The sequence below is a fragment of the Macrotis lagotis genome, chromosome 7, assembly GCF_037893015.1.
Source record: "Macrotis lagotis isolate mMagLag1 chromosome 7, bilby.v1.9.chrom.fasta, whole genome shotgun sequence".
Classification (NCBI taxonomy): Eukaryota; Metazoa; Chordata; class Mammalia; order Peramelemorphia; family Peramelidae; genus Macrotis; species Macrotis lagotis.
The window spans coordinates 86,052,673-86,070,486 of NC_133664.1; positions in this window are offsets into that span (position 1 = coordinate 86,052,673).

A 17,814-nucleotide genomic window follows, 5' to 3' on the forward strand; every position below is an offset into this window, starting at 1 on the left:
GAGTAGAGCTAACTTTAGATAGTCTCATCACCAAAGATCAAAGTCCCATCACCAGGAGGCATCAATTCAGAGGATCACATTTTAAGAAATGGTAGGAGAGTGGCCCCATAGTAATGAAATCATTAATCTCTTGAAGTATTGAGACCTCTGCAATGCTTTGTATTATGTACTGGTATTTCAAAGATATTCAGTTTAGTTACTGTTTTTTGAACCCCAAATCCTGCAACACACAAATCTTAAAGACCTATAGCAAAGCCCAAATATGTAAACACTTAAAAGGGAAGTCACTTATAGAAACTAGGAAAAAAGTATACTCTATGAATTGTGTATAACCTTACTTTTATGTTAAACCTGGCTCAAAATGAAGGGTTGGGGGATAATTTGAGGGGAAATATTTTTTACTCTTTTAGCTAGAGAGTAAGCCTGGGAACGGATATGCATACCACATCTGGTATAATCTCTTAATTGCAAGCAATTTACAATAGTGATGATGTTTGTCCTTCATTCTCCAAGAAGAACATGACATCAGTTTAGCAATTTCATGGCAAGCAAGTGAATTGAGTGAGGGGGTGCTGTGCTGTCATCAGTCTCATTCCCTCCTCTGGAGATGACTGGAGATGGCCTTGGATTTGAAGTAGTCAGGGTTAAGTGACTCGCCTGAGATCACATAGCTAGTATTTGAGGTTAAATTTGAACTCAGGCCCTCTTGACTCCAGGATCAGTGCTCTCTCCTCTGTATCACTTAGTTGTAGAACTAAATAGTTCTAAAGTCTTCATCTACTACACTACATTCCTGGAGCCAGATCCACCTGTGGTTCTTACACTACTAGTCTCTCCTAGTATTTTGGTCATGCAAAGCCAAAATGATTTACCAGGGCTAAACTTTTTTTTTTCTGTTATTGGGTAAAGTCACTTAGATTCAATTTGAAAAATACCCTTAAGTACCAAGAACATGCAAACCATTGTACTAAATTCTTTCTTGTTTTTGTTTTTGGTTTTTTTTTTTTTTTGCTTTTTGCAAGGCAATAGGGTTAAGGGACTTGCCCAAGGTCACACAGCTAGGTAATTTTTAAGTATCTGAGGTCAGATTTAAACTCAGGTCCTCCTGACTCCAGGGCTGGTGCTCTACTCACTGCACTACCTAGCTGCCCCGCCCCGTGCTAAATTCTAAGAATACAAAATACAAAAGGACCTTGACCTCAGAAAGCTTATCCACTGAAAGGACAAATCCTAAATTGGATGGTGGGGTCCATCAGCTGCTGCTTTTCATATTAGAAGTTTAAGAGAATAACTTATATAGGTTCACCCAACTAGGGGGTCTCAGACTCAGCTCTTTCAAAGTCCCCAGCTGGCTCTCCAATCATCAGCTATTACAGCCACTTGTGTCCCTCTGTACAAAGTCATTTCAATAGTGGGAAAGCACTAATATCTTGAAGTGGGGGGGGAGGTGAAAAGAGAGAAAGAGAATAAGGAAAGGTCTTTGCTTTGAAGGAAGGGATTTCAAATAGCGGAAATAAGGAGAGAATACATTATAGACAGGCTCTTCAAAAGTGCAGTAGTAGGGGCAGCTAGTGGCTTAGTGGATAGAACATTGACTCTAGAGGCAGGAGGACCTGTGCTCACATCTGACCTCAAACACACACTGTATGACCCTAGGCAAGTCACTTAACCCCAATTGCCCCCCAACAGTAGTGGGAAATGGAGTGAAATGTGCAGAGAACAACTAGTAAGATAGTTTGAGGAGATTGCAGAAAAATTAGAAAAGTAGATAGAAGATGCGACTCAATAAACTCCATTAGTTCCCTATTGCTGCCAGGAACAAATATAAAATACTATTTTTGGCATTCAAAGACCTTTGTAACTTAGCCCCCTCCAACTTTTCTAATCTTCTTACCCCTTACTTTTTTTTTAGGTTATTGTAAGGCAAAGGGGTTAAATGACTTGCCCAAGGTCACAAAGCTAGGTAATTATTAAATGTCTGAGACTGTATTTGAACTCAGGTCCTCCAGACTCCAGGGTTGGTGCTCTATCCAAGGTGCCTCCTAGATGCCTCCACACCTTACTTCTTAACATGGTCTCCTGACTGTTTTTTGGACAAAATACTTCAACTCTCCATTCTGGTATTCTGTCCATGCCTAGGAAGTTTTCCCTCCTCTCTTCTTACTACTTAACCCCCTGGCTTCCTTTTAGACCCAACTAGAATCCCACCCTTTATAGGAAGCCCTCTGTAATCCCTCTTAATTCTAGTCCTTTCACTATTTTAAATGCTTTTTTTTGTATTCTATGCATAGCTTGTTTTATAATCATTTGCATATTATTTTCCCCATTAGATTGTAAACTCCTTGAGGACAGGGACAATCTTTTTGCCTCTTTTTGTACCCCCCCCCCAAGTACTTGTCACAGTTCCTGAGATTTAGTTGGTAATAAATAAATGTTTATTGGTTGCATGATTGATGAACTGTCATAGTCTGTAAATGGGGAACTAAGGATTTTATATTTTATTCTAGTGGCATTTTGGAGTCATTAAAGTTTTCTGAGTGAGAATAGGCTTGGTCAAACATCTATTTCAGGAATATACATTTGGTATCGTGTGGAAACATAGGAAAGCAGAGTCTGAAAGCAAAAAGACTAGGATGCTACTGTACCAGTCTAGATAATTGGTAAGAGAGCCTGAACTAAATTGAAGATATGGGAATGGAGACAAAGACCTAGATGGGAAAGTTATGGACAAGGCAGAATCAGAAAAACTTCACATTTGCTTAAATGTGTTGAGTGGAAGAACCAAGAATGACTGAAGAGATGTAAGTTTGGGTGAATGGAAGGAATAGTATCTGAAAATAATAATAATAATAACAATAATACTTGAATAACATTCAGAAGTTGGAAGAAGGGATCTTTAATGGGAAAATAATGAATTCTGTTATGTTTATGGTGAGTTTGAAATACTTCTATCTCTTTAAGGCACATTCATTTCCACAAAGGAGAAAAACATCAGTCTGTAGGGACTTCCTCACCCTAGGTCTGTTCCCTTTGGCCACTACTCATATCCTTAACTAGTCAAACCAAAAAACTCATACAGACCAAGTGTCTGCCACTCTTCAATGCCAAGAAAGCACTTGTTACCAACTCTAGATTCAAATATGGTTAAAGACCTGGATATCCCTTTTCTCCCTTTGACACCTGGGAAGAGTATCATCCACACAATGGAACAAGCCTTCCTTGTCCAGAAGCGGATAAAAAAACAAGTCCATTTCTCATTCATTTGATCTCTAAAATATGGAGACATAACGTCTGATCAAATCTGATATTATTAAAATCAACTATGGCTCTAAGCATCTCTGTTAGTGACTAGTCCTGACTATGACATTCAAGTTGCATTTCTGTAGAAAACAGCATTCATTCTGGGAGAAAGGCATGAGAAAAGATTAGTAAGAATAATAGAAAATCTTGCTTGAAAAATATCACTTGTACAAAAATATTCATAGCAGCCCTGTTTGTGGTGGCAAAGAATTGGAAATTAAGTGAATGTCCATCATTTGGGGAATGGCTTAATAAACTGTGGTATATGTATGTGATGGAACACTATTGTTCTATTAGAAACCAGGAGGGATGGGAATTCAGAAGCCTGGAAGGATTTGCATGAATTGATGCTGAGTGAGATGAGCAGAACCAGAAGAACATTATACACCCTAACAGCAATATAGGGTGATGATCAACCTTAATGGACTTGCTCATTCCATCAGTGCAACAATCAGGCACAATTTGGGGATATCTGAGATGGAGAATACATCTGTATCCAGAGGAAGAATTATGGAGTTTGAACAAAGATCAGAGACTATTACCTTCCATTTAAAAATTATCTTATTATGTAATTTTGCTATCTCTTATACTTTATTTTTCTTCCTCAAGGATATGATTTCTTTCTCATCACATTCAACTTAGATCAATGTACACCATGTAAGCAATGTAAAGACTAACAGACTGCCTTCTGTGGGGGGTAGGGGAAGGAAAGCAAGATTAGGGGAAATATTGTAAAATTCAATATAAATAAAATCTTTCATAAAAAAAGAAAATCTTACTTATTCAGTGTAAGTGGAATGAAGTCAATCTGAATAAAAAATATGAATTAGGCAATATGCCTAAAGAAATATTATTTGGTTCCTTTCCGTTTCATTAAAATAATACACAATAGATTAACAAGTTGTTGTCAGGATATTTTGCTACAAAATGTCCTATATTTAAAAAAAACAAGAAAGAATGACATGCAATTCAAGTACTGTTAATATTCGAGTAGTTTATAAAATATGTGGGAAGACTTGAAAGAATTTTTGGAGACTGAAATAAATGCACCAAAAATAACCACAGCAAAAATTAATTATTATAGTAATGAGACTGAAGATATAACAAAATGAAAACTGAACTCTAATTAAAAAAATAAAACTGATTTGGAAGAATAGATAATGAAACATATCTTTCTTCTCAACAGAGAGGTGTGGAACTACTAAGACAAATGGAATATAGATAAAATCTTTTTATGGAATATTTTTGTTTAATTAATTTCAAGAATAGATTCAATTTTGATAGATGATAAGGAAATAGAGGAGAAGAAAATTGCTTCCAGGATGACTGATATAGAAATATAAACATATCAAATAAGAATGATTTTTTTTAAATTAAGATATAAAAGTGCTTCAAAAGTTTGTTCATCTAAACACTGCCCCTGAACTTTTGTTTAAAATCTGAAATCTCCTAGTCAAACTTTTTTTCATAAGCATTATAAAGATAAACTTTAGTTCAGATCATAGTTATTACAAGTCTCAAATTAGTACAATACTAAATCAATGATGTGGGATTTTTGTGCATATATATACAGCATGATTCACAGTATCTTAGATTCAGTGATTTATTTAATCAGTAAACATTTATTGTCTGCTGTCTTCCAGGCATAGTGCTAAGTCTAGAACATTTTTGATAGAAATGATCAAACAAGGTGTCTCAAATGTCTTGATCTAATTTTAAGCTATATAAGTTAAAACTTAAATAAAACAATAAAGCTTTAAACTGCAGTAAGACATCTGGGACACCAAATAATGATAAATGCTTTGTCCTGTGCTTCAGAAATATTTTGAATGCTAGAAAGATTGTTTTGGAAATACCTATAAGGATATTAACAGTAAAACCTTTTGTTCTGAGACTTTATAGCAAAAGTAGATTTTTCCTAATACTTAATAACTATATAACTCCTCCAAACACATGTCCCTATTGGTGTATGGTATATACTTTAAAATATTTTTTAAAAATTCTAAACCTCTGATTTCATCCACATATAGAACTCCAAGTGTAGAAACTTTCTATCAGCATTGTAGCTCAGCAACTTGTGTTTTCAACTGATTCTTAGAGAATTGCCTAGGCCACTGATAAGATAAATGACTTGCCTATGATCACAAAGCTAATATATATCATAGGAATGATCTGAACCCAATTCTTCTCCACCAGCTATGTTGCCTTTCTGTGTATGAAATAGTTCCTTAATGCATATTTACTGAATTGAATTGAATCTTTCTCTGAAAGAGAGATTCTCTCATACAAATATTGTACCTATTAGATCATCTTGATGTCTTATTTTTCATGGAAGAAAATTATGTCATTTTATCCTTTGATTCTTCTTTAAAAAAAAAAAGTTCCCAATTTCCTTTCCCCACAAGAACCCTGTGTGATTCAGTGCCCAACAGAAGGAATGAATGCTGATGAAATTATGTTTAGTCCTTTCCTGGATAGTTATTTTCAATATAATTCATTTTGGCCCTAAATACTGATTTCCTTCCCTTTGGGAGTCAAGTAGGAGCAGTTTGCAGAATATACATGTATGGTTTTTAGATAGTATCTCCATTCTAGGTTATTTCTAATCTTTCTGCTAAGATTAAGGAGTGTATATGACAAGGGTGTTTGATTCCAGTGTTTGACCTTGAACAACTTTCCAAGTCAGGGAAATCAAAATGAAAAATTAGAAGAATGTTTGTGGGATGTTTTGGTTTATCTGACTCAGTTCCTACCTTTATAACTAGACTCAGAATTCACCTCACTAAGAATGCTTCTCAAAAATTGAAACCTTTCAACAATGATGGAGTTTCAACTCTCTGATTCCTCTTGTTCTTTGGTCTACAGTCAGGACTCAGTATTGAGGGTTCAATCCCACTGTGGTCTGTACTCTGTTGCATCACTCCATCAATATTTATAAATAAGTGCTAGGTAATGGAAGTACAAAGTCAGTGAATGAAGCGATCCTTACTTTAAAGGAGTTGTATTCTAGTAAGGAAGACAGCAAACACATGATAGTGTATGTAGATTAAATATAAAAAGAATAAATACACATGAAAAACAAGGCAATTAAGGAAGGAGGGCATCAGAATCAGAAAAGGCTTTGAGTATTTGTATCTTAAGAGTACATGGCCTGGAACTTGCCAAACTTAAAAATATTTTTCAATTGACAAGATGGTGTTTGAGTTGTACCTTAAAGGGAGAAAAGGGTCCCATGAGGCCAAGGTAAGGAAGGGTATCATGGCCAGGACAGTGGCAGGGATGGGACATGGAGTGCCATATGTAAGAATAGATAGAAAGTTAGTTTGTCTGGATTGAAGGGTGTAACAAGGGATGCACCATGATTCTTCCTAGTACTTCCCCCAATCATTTGCCAAAAACTGTCATTTGTGGTTTTCTAGTAGTATCTCTCACCTTCATTTTTCTTTTTTACTCCACCCTATAGCTATTATAATTCAAGTCCTTATCTGTCCTAACCTGGACTTTTAGAATATCTATTTTATTGGTCTTATGTTCTCTAGCCTCTTTCCATCCTAAGCATCTTCAATAACAATACTCAAGAAATTTACTTAATGTACTATTATATCACATCTCCTATATTTGGAAATCTCCAGGGGTTCCCCATTGACTACTGTTTAAACTAGAAGCATCTGCCCTTGATTTAAAGATCTTTTCCATGAATTTACTGGAAATTATATAGCTTTATTTCATGACTCCATGTTATATGTTTTATATCTGAGAGCCATGCATTCTAATCCTGCTTTCTACTTGCTCTGTGCCTTTCCTCACCCCATCTTCTATACATACTGTGGACTCACTTCATGCCTTTTTCCACTGGTTTAACTCTGTTATTTCAGTATGGCACACAGTACTGGTTTTTTTGGGGGGAGGGGGTTGGGTTTTTTAGGTTTTTGCAAGACAAATGGGGTTAAGTGGCTTGCCCAAGGCCACACAGCTAGGTAATTATTAAGTGTCTGAGACTGGATTTGAACCCAAGTACTCCTGACTCCAAGGTCAGTGCTTTATCCACTATGCCACCTAGCCGCCCCAACACACAGTACTGTTAATAAATTTCAGTATGGTCCCACTTTCTCCTTGAAGCTTTACCTGATCATATCTCAGCGAAAGTTCATGGGATCCACTTAGTAGTATCTGTCCAATATTTCATTTTACAGAGAAAGAAACTGAGATCCAGAAAGATTACATGACTTTCCTTTGCTCTCACAATGGTTTCTATTTGAGTTCTGGTCCCTTGACTCCAAATGTAGAACTCTTGCCCCTCTGTCTCTTCTCCTTTCCTTTAATCTGGACCTCTCTTTTGCATTTACTTCAGTCTCCCTCATATCATCATTACTTACATCCTCACCCTTTCTACCAGTAGATTGCAGATTCCTTGAAAACAAAAATGTGTATCTATTTTTGGATCTTTACCCAGTAAAATGCCTTGTTGGTATTTAATAAGATCTATTTTTAAAAATCTGAATTCTTCTTTTGAAAATAAAACACATGCCCTCTTTTCACAACATAAACAAAAGACTCATCAAAGGTATAGAAAGATATCTGGAGAAGTGAACATTATATATAAAGACCAATAGCAATGATTCAAGATTCAGAATGTAGCACTTTCAGTAGTAAATCAGCAATAAATGAATAGAGAAAGAGGAATAGCCCAATTTATATATATAAACGTGAAAGCTCATCCTGCTTTTATTAAGGTTTAGTGATTCAAAATAATAATGCTTCCCCCTCAGGTTAGTGCAGCAAGAAAATATGTTGGAGCTAAGAGGTCTAAGTAGTTATTGGTATTGAAAATTCAGCCCATTAGAATACACATTTGTAAATCATTTGCTTCTACAAGGCACTATGCTAGATCCTGGGGACTTTTTTAATGGCAGGTTCCCTGTCCTCAAAAAAACTTAAATTCTATTAAGATGTGGGGATTAAAGGGTGCTCAAAAAGATCTTATGAATGGGCATAAAAAATGATTGTCTCAAGAATGAAAAAGCTAGTATATACCCACTAGAGTGCTGTTTCACTGCCAAACAGGGAACAAGACTCTAGAAAACTTGCAAAGCTTTTTTGAATAGGTTCCAAGATGGACTGTATGTTTGTGCAAGCTCTCTGAAGACAGCTTAGTTATATATATATATATATATATATATATATACATATATATATGTATATATATATATATATATGTGTATATATAGTGTGTGTGTGTGAGATAGTGAGATTCATCACCAGAAAGTTGAACATATTTGATAAATAGTATGACCCCCAAAACTTTTTCAGAGTGTCTAATAGAAGGGCAATAGGTGACCGATGGAGTACCAATCCTGGAATCAGGAGGACCTGAGTTCAAATGCAGACTCTGACTAGCTGTGTAACCCGGGCAAGCCACTTAACCCGGATTACCTCCAAAAAAAAATGTCTCCTTCAGGGAAGTGGACTTGTGATCTGTTTGTTGTTGTTGCTATTGTTGTTGTTTATATTTTTGTTTTTTGTTTTTACAAGGTAATGGGGGGGTGTTAAATGACTTGCCCAAGGTCACCCATCTGGGTAATTATTGTCTGAGGTTGGATTTGAACTCAAGTCCTCCTGACTCCAGGGCCGGTGCTCTGTCCACTGCACTACCTGCCTGTGTACTGTGATCTGTTTTGATGAAAAGAATATCCCTACTAGAGAAATCACAGAGCTTCTTAAGTATTCAGCTTAATGATTTCCATAGAATGCCAGGAGATTTTGTAGCTACACAGTTTGTGCAACATTCCTATGAAAAAGAAACAAACAGCAAGAATACAAAGCTAACAGCTAGGATTTTTTTTGGGGGGGGGGGACAGTCTAAATATAGCTTCAGCACAATTCAACTCAATATCTTTAAAGTGCTCATAATGATGAGACTGAGACAGCAAAGTAAATCCAATTCAGTAGACATTGTTTTTTTTAAGAAACCTACTATGGCCAGGCAACTAGGAATAAAATTGGAAAAAAAATTACTGAGCACAATATATATTGTTGATTGAGGCAGAATGTATTGTGTATTTTAGAAAGATCTCCATCAAAAAGAATTAAAAGGGGTGGCTAGGTGGTGCAGTGGATAGATCACCGGCCCTGGAGTCAGAAGTACCTGAGTTCAAATCCGACCACAGACACTTAATAATTACCTAGCTGTGTGGCCTTGGGGAAGCCACTTAACCCCATTGCCTTGAAAAAACTAAAAAATAATAAAAATGAACAAACAAACAAAGAATTGAAAGAGGAAGCTAGGTGGTGCAGTGAACAGAGCACTATCCCTGAAGTTAGAAGGACCTGAGTTCAAATATTACCGCCCATGATAGCTCTGGTGTGGGCTTGGACATGGATTTACGAGAGTCAGGTCGAGTAGAAATATACCCAAACATGCAAGGTTGGGATGTAAAAATCTGCTAAATTTATTTTTGGAAACTCAGACTTTTTATAACAAAAACTTATCTCAGGAATGACTGGTTAATGGAGACCCAGTTTCACAATTCCTTGGGTAAATTTACAATATTTGTTCTTGAAAATCTGCATACTTCTCTATCAGAGAATCCTTTACAACCACCTCTGGACCTACAGATTATCCCAGGTCAGGTTCACTGGAGAGCCAACAAATCCATACAATGAACAATAATACATACATACATATCTTTAATGGAAAAGGTCACTAAGGATATGTGAAAATCACTTCCAGGGGCTGGCCCTCTATAAAATATGACCTTAGACACATAATAATTACCTAGTTTGGGCAAGTCAATTAATCCCTTTGCCTTAAATAAATAAAATTTTTAAAAAAGAATCAAAAGCCCAAAATAAAAACAAAACAACAATTCTGACTTTTGCATGACTAACTTGTTAGCTTGAATTGCTTTACCCATAATGTTCCATTCTCTTCAAAACTCATATAGCTGAGGACCATGACTATTCATCTGTGGGTACCATGTTATACTCTTCATTTGCTTGAATATACTTCTATTCATTCAGTCTCAACAAGGGCAGCTCCCCTGTTTCTTTTTTTTAGTCTTTTCTACAATACCTAGCACATTCTTCAGTACAGATTCATCACTGAGTGAATGTCGAGTCACGATCTCTTTGAATGTCCTGACCCCTGATGGAAGAATTCTACTTTTGCTTCTCATAGTAGCATATCTAAGTCTCTTTTAACCATTTTCCCTAAAAACAGACAAACAAAAACAAACTGCAGGATGAAAAAAGAACCAAGAGAGGCAGATTGTAAGGATAACCAGAACAGGTCCACTAGCGCACACATTAGTTAATTCTGTGGAACAACAAATATGGTAGAAAAAAAAAATATATATATATATAATGCCCATTCCCTCAGATGCCAATTTCTGGGTGGTTACCTCCCTATTTTATAGTTTCCAGGTCCAGCAATTTAACAATGCTTTCAAGTTCCAACAGTCTTGTCTCTAATGCTTTAAACTTCCAGGACTGGAGTCCACAGTTCTATTGACCAACAATTGACCATAACTACCAAGAAACAATGGACTGCTACTCCATAGTTGTCTTCAAATTACATTATGATATTGAAAATTGTTGCTTCCAGTTAACCATGCTCTCATTTCAGGCTGACTGTCATAAGAATTCCCTTTTAAGTAACAATGGGCAAGGAGAGGTTCAGTCATTACTAGAATTTATCAGAAAAGTAATGCCAAAAAAGAAACTGAAAAATAGAATTTTCCCCACTTTTCCTTGGGGCAAATAAAATAATAAATTAAATTAAAAATTAAAGAAAAGAAATGTAAAGGCAAAAAAACCAAGTAACATGTCCTTTTTATACTGAAAATGATTGGCTACTTATATTATGGGAGGGATGCAATAAACTTCATAATAAAGGTCATTAGGTCATATTATTGTAGGACTTAGAGCTTGGAAGTCACCTTGTTCAAAAGACCTAAAACTCATCTTTCAGGCTGAAGATAAACAAACTGAAAGATCCAAGGTCCATGAATATATAGGTGTTTCTATAGGAAAAGGAACAGTGCTATTGCTGGCATGGGGAACCAGTATAAAATTTCTGCCTGGCAGCATAGAGCATCCCAGGGCATACAAAATTCGGTAGATGCCTATAGGCACATAGGGATTGACTTGGCCAAGGTTGTACATAAATTAAATAGCAAAATTATAAATTGAACATTGATCCTCTTATTGTAAATCCATTTTTCTTTCAATAGGTCCTCAATGCCTCATTGGTCCACAAATATTTCTTCTTATTTTTGCTCTCCTGTGATTAGTTCAAGATATGTATTTCAACCCATAAAAGTGTCAACTGAGAATGATTCAGCTTTCTTATCTTTTAAAGTCACAAAGAATTAATTTGATGATGGGGCCCTATTTTCAAGTTAAAGGGTCTCAAATCTGAATTTAGGAGAGCCTCTATCCCTGAAACAGCCCCAAAATAAGTGGATCTCTAGAAACAGTTGTACAAAAAGGTGATTTATGAATTCACCTTGCAAGTGCCCAAACAGGTATCTCCCTTTCTTATTCCAAAGGAAGGAATGAAAGCAATAAGTTTGCAAAGAGGACTCTCCATCAGCCTGACCCTTCGGATTACATTCCCAGAATGAGAAAGTGACCTGAGGAGGACCTTTGCTTTCATTCATGTAGGAAAGCTCAGTCAAGAAAATTCCCTCTACCAGGGTAGAACTGTAACTGTATGGAACTCTAAGCACATGCTCCCAAAACACCAAGTCCACATTGCTTCATGATGTGATTTCATAACTGTAGAGAAGTCCCAGTGAGAAAAGTTACAACACTGATGCAGTTCTGCATTTATTCTGCAACTTAGAGAGTTGCCTAGGAGCAAGAAGGCAACTTGCTTAAGGTTAACAATTCAGCAAGTTAAATAAGTCAGAGAACTAAGTCTTTTGAGGTTGCTTTCCAATTAACTATGCCAGATTCATTCCTGTACCTTCTTTATTCCTTATTCATTATCTATGGATTCTTGGTTTCTTATCAAAATGTTCCAAAGCCATAGCACCATCTTGACTGCTAATATTAGTAGATGGGTCCAAATGCCTATGCAGGTTTCCTGGGAAATTGCTTATTTTGGTTCCCAGAGCAATCTGTACCCTTTCCCCCAACAAGCCTACACCACTTTAAAAATCACAAGAGCAGACTGCTTTTAAAAATGGAGCAGTAGAATTAATACTGCCAGTGATTTGGCAGAGCTTCCAGCCCCCCAAACACAATCACATTCACACACACACACACACACACACACACAAACACTTCTGGTTCTCCATTCAGGTCATCCTGAGACTATCAACCTTTGTACAGAATCTCAAGCCAAAAAATAGTGAGGGAGGGGATCTACTTTGAATCTGTTGGTTATTTACAAGAGTGTAAACTGAGACCAAATAGGGAGAACTAAAGAGCATTTGTTAGCCTACTCTTTCTTTCTCTTTCTCTCTTTTTGCCATCTGTAAATTTCAAAAAAGGTTAATGTTATGAAAGTCAAAGCTGTTTGACTCATGAGGAACACTGTTAAGGAGTTGAACAACATTTTCTCTGAAATGCTCGACCTTTAAAGCATGATAATAAAAATTCCCAAAAAGAATTAAAATGGTGAAGGTTACCTTTATTAGAGTTGAAAAGAATACTGCAATTGGTTTATTGAACAAATGGTTCAATTGACAGACAGACCAACTCAAAGGCTAAAATGAAATTCACTTTTTTTTTTAAAGTTAAGAGTTCCTAGATATTCCCTTAATAGACATGAACACCCCAATGAAGCTTTGAGCAGAAGGAAATCTTTATCATCCATAAAACTAAATTGCCCCAGACTGACTTATTAGGTCTGGAAAGATCCTCATCTTTCAAGGTTAAGGTCAATACCTGGTTCTTCCTTGGTCATCCATGCCAAGGGGATCACTTCCTCCTCTGAACTTGGTTCTGTGGTATAGTATCTTCTATAGTGCTGCTAGACAGCTATATTGCCTTGTAGACTTCTTGATATTTTATATGCTTGTGATTTGTCTCTCTAACTAGATTAGCAAAAGCTTCCTGAGGGCAAAGACAACAAAGAACAGGACCTAGCATATGTATCTTAAACATAAAAAAGTCCAGTGGGTTTGCAGGTAGATGTATATGTGCTAAGGGATAAGTCATGAGGAGCATTTCTCAGGGTTTAGAGAAAGCATGAATGTAAGTATGCTAAGCTGGATTCTAGAGTCTGAATCAAGGTGATCTTTCTCAACTTGGCTTTTGTCTTACCCAGATCTTTCTCTGGAGCCCTTAAGGGGTCTTAATAGCATTCCCATTGATGCCGCTGCAAACTTTTTAATTCTCTACAGATTGCCTTGCTTTATTTCTTAACCAGTCTGGCATCAAACAAAACTGTGAATCAAGTAAACTCTATCTCATGGAAAGAATATTGTGTAACACAAAAAGATTGGAATAAGAACACCTATATTCCAATCTTGATTTTCTCCTACTAGTTGTGTGATCCTAGGTAAGTCTCTTGAGCTTTCTGAAGTTCCTCATCTTTGAATTGGGAGTAATGATATTTTTATTATTGACTCATAGAATTGTTGTAAGGGAAATCTTTTGAAAACCTTACAGATGTTATGTGAATATGAGTTACTATTTAAAATAAAATTTTAATAGATTTTGTTTTTATATTATATCTATTTCCCAATGTTTCCCTGAGGTCAGAGATTATTTCCTTTTTGTCTTTGTATAGGCAGCAGCTAAAGTAGTGGGGCTTCATATAATAGGTATTTGGGAGGGGTTTGGTTTTTGTGAAGCAATGGGGTTAAGTGACTTGCCCAAGCACACACACATCTTTTAGACCATATTTGAACTCAGGTCCTCCTGACTCCAGGGCCATTGCTCTCTCCACTGCACCATTGATATGTCCCATATTATAAGTATTTAATAAATATTCAATTGAACTAAATTAGAGACCAGAAGCTAGAATGGAGAAAAAGATGCTTAATCAACTTCTTACAATTTTACATTCAATTAAGTGGTATAAGATATACAATATTCCATTACAAGATAGTATGGATTAGAATTGGATAAAAATAGTAAAGGGAATTAGAGGAGGGGAAATGTCACTTTTACCTTGTAGTGATAAAGAAAAACTTCATAAAAGACATAGCTTTTTATTTACCATTTGAAAGATGGACATTGGTTTTCAATAGGCAGAGATGACAGGTGGGGCATTCTCAGTAGAACTGAAATGGAAAAAGGCAAGGCATGGTCAAGGAACTGCTCTCTAATTCCGTTAGAGCATAGGGTATATGTCATGTAAGGGACCAGTGGGAAATAAGATTGCAAAAGTAGATTTGAACAGAATTTCAAGAAACCTTTAATACTAGGCTGATGTTTCTGTACTTTTCCTTAAGGCTACGGTAAACCATGACAAATTTTGTAAGGAGCAAAGTGACACAATGTCATTGGTGTACAGAATAGATCAGGAAAAGATAATACTGGAAGCAAGAAGACAATTGAAGTAATACAAACATAATGCAATAAGGACTGAAATAAAGAGAGGTGACTCAAACTGGTTAAGAAAAGAAAGAATCAAGAACTGAATCTGTGGTGGTGTTTAGAAAGAAGATGGTGGATTTTATTTTGGAACTTTTGCAGATGAGGTACAAGTGAAAAAAAGTATGTTAAAATTGTCAAGAATGGAAATGTGAAACTATAGTTCAGGGGAACAAATTAGATAATAGATTTGGAAGGAATCCACAGGAAGAGAGAAAAGAGAAAAAAGAGAGGTGTAAGGTCAAACTCTGAATAAAGTTGAATATCGCTTTGTTTCTCCTAGATCACCTAGGAGACCTTACATGGTACTCCCACTCAGCAGCCCTGCCCTCTCAAGTAGAATTCCATTTCTCTGGATCTGTGTTTCCTGCCCTTGTTCTATCATCATGCTTTCCATCCTGTGATTTAGCAACCTAGTGAAACTGCTAAGCTAATTGTGATAAAGACTTATTTCGAAAGGTCAGTTTTGATATTTCTTTTCTACAGTTGAGAAGATTGATTGGTCAAAAGTCCACACATGTATAAGAGTTGAGCTTGAAGGAGGGTTTCATAGGATCACAGATTTTGAGCTAAAAGGGATCTTGGAGATAATTTGGTCCATCCCTCTCACTTTACAAATGAGCAAATTAAGTCAGAGATGTCATAGACTGATTTGTCCAGTGTCATAAAGATAGTGTTATATAACACAGGCAGGATTCAAGCCCATGTCTTCTGATTGTACATGTTTAAGTTCTTCCCCCCATGTGCCTTCTATGTGACCTGGTGGCCAAGATTCACCTAGTTCCATTGGAGTCTAATTTTGCTTTAACTCTCCTAAATGAGCTATATAGTATGCCTCATTATATTTGAGACAGTCAAATTTCTGATGTTCAAAAACACAAGAACATAAATCCTAATAATGCTTATTGATTTCATTATTGTAGGTCACAGTCCTTTAAGCATTTCAGTACTACACAGTGAAGGATTTCTACTAATGAATTACAAATGAAATAAAAACAGGGATATACATCAAATTTGGGATATACATCAAATCCTGTTCCATATTCAAAGGCTTTGGAATATAAAGAAATAATGGCCAAAGCAATCACAGGAAGAAAATCTAAATGAAATCCAAACTGTTATTCTTAAACCTTTTTACTCAAGTTTATCCCCCTCCAGAGAAACAATGATAGTTATTCAAGATAATGGTTATAATGTGTATGTAGTAGGTGATATCTCTTCCTAATTTTAGCCAACTATCTTTCTTAAAAGTTTCCATTTCAACTCAACAAACACTTAATAAGCCTCTGCATTGTACTAGATTCTATAATAAATATTTTGGTTACAAAGGCAAAAAAAAATGTGCCTGCCCTTAAGGAGCTTCCTTTCTAGTGGGATTGGAGCTACTGATGGTGATACAATAAAGGACCTAGAGTAAGGAAGATTTGAGTTCACCTCCTATCTTAGATACTTATTTAGCGATGTGACCCTGGGTGAATCATTTAACTTCTCATTGCCTCAGTTTCCTCATCTATAAAATGATAAAAACAATAATACCTATCTTTATGTAGATAAAATGAGAAAATATTTGTAAAGCACCTTATAAACCTCAAAATGCTCTATAATTGCTAGCATTGATGATGATTATGATAATGAAGGGAATACATATTCATATCATGAAAGTGTATACAAAATCAATAGAAAATTCTTTCTGAGATTAGGAGTGGAATGCCAAAAGGAGAAGTGAGGAAATGTCTCATTTAAGAAATGGTATTTGAAATGAAGGTAGCTAGGTAGGGAAGTAAGAATGTTGTTTCTAAGGTAAGGAAGATTCATTTTCTTGGATTCAAATCTCAGACACTAGTTGTGTGATATTGGTCAAGTCATTTAACAGTATTTCCCTCAGTTTCCTCATCTGTAAAATTAATTGGAGATGGAAGTGACAAACCACTCCAGTATCTTTGCCAAGAAAATTCCAAATGGGGTCACAAAGAATCTGAAACAACTAAAGAATGATTGGATAACAATTTGAAATGAGTCTTAAAGTTAGCTAGGGATTCAAGAAAGTAGAGATGAGGAAGAAAAGCACAAATGTGAACTTGTCATGCCCCACCATCTCTATTCAATAATCTCTAGTGCCTCCCTGTCACCCATAGAATCAAATATAAAATCCTTTCTTTGGCATTCAATGTACTTCACAATTTCACTTTGGCCCACCTTTCTATTCTTCTAATTTTTTTGCTCCCCCTTATTCCCATGATATTGGTCTTTATTGATCCTCACACAAGAAATTCTATCTCTAGGCATTTTCACTGGCTATATCCCCCACACTTGGGATTATTTTCCTCCTTATATCTGCCCCCTGACTCCCTTCACATCCAGTCCCAGGGTAATAGGTTTTTGAAGAAAAGAAAAAGATTCAGTGATGCAGAGTGGCCAAGCAGAGTAAATTGAGAAATTTAAAGATAGAGGGATGATGTGTTACTGAAATTAGTTATCTGGAGTAGATGACATTTAAGGGGGACCCGAAGGAGGGAAAGGCACAAAATCATAGATTTAGAGCTGAATTTAATGTTAGAAACCATTAAACAATCTTCTCATTTTACAAATAAGGAAACTGAGACACAGGGAGATTAAATGATTTGTTCAAGGTGACTCAATAAGCATTTGAGACTAGGTTTGATTTCAGCCTTCTTGATTCTGAAGTCACCAGAGAAGGCTTCCTCTCCAATATCAGTAGATGAAATGATGGTGAATGGATGAAGCAAAAACAGAGAAAGATGAAACAATAATAGCTAGTCATTTAGTTTGTCTAAAACAGGAAAGTCAAACTCAAATAGAAACAGGATTACTACTTTGTATATAAGAATTCCCATAGACTGAATATTGACTTATTTTAAAATGTAATCTTATCTCTGTTTTATTGTATTTTTATTTATTCTGTTAAATATTTCTCGATTATATTGTAATCTGATTTGAGCCATG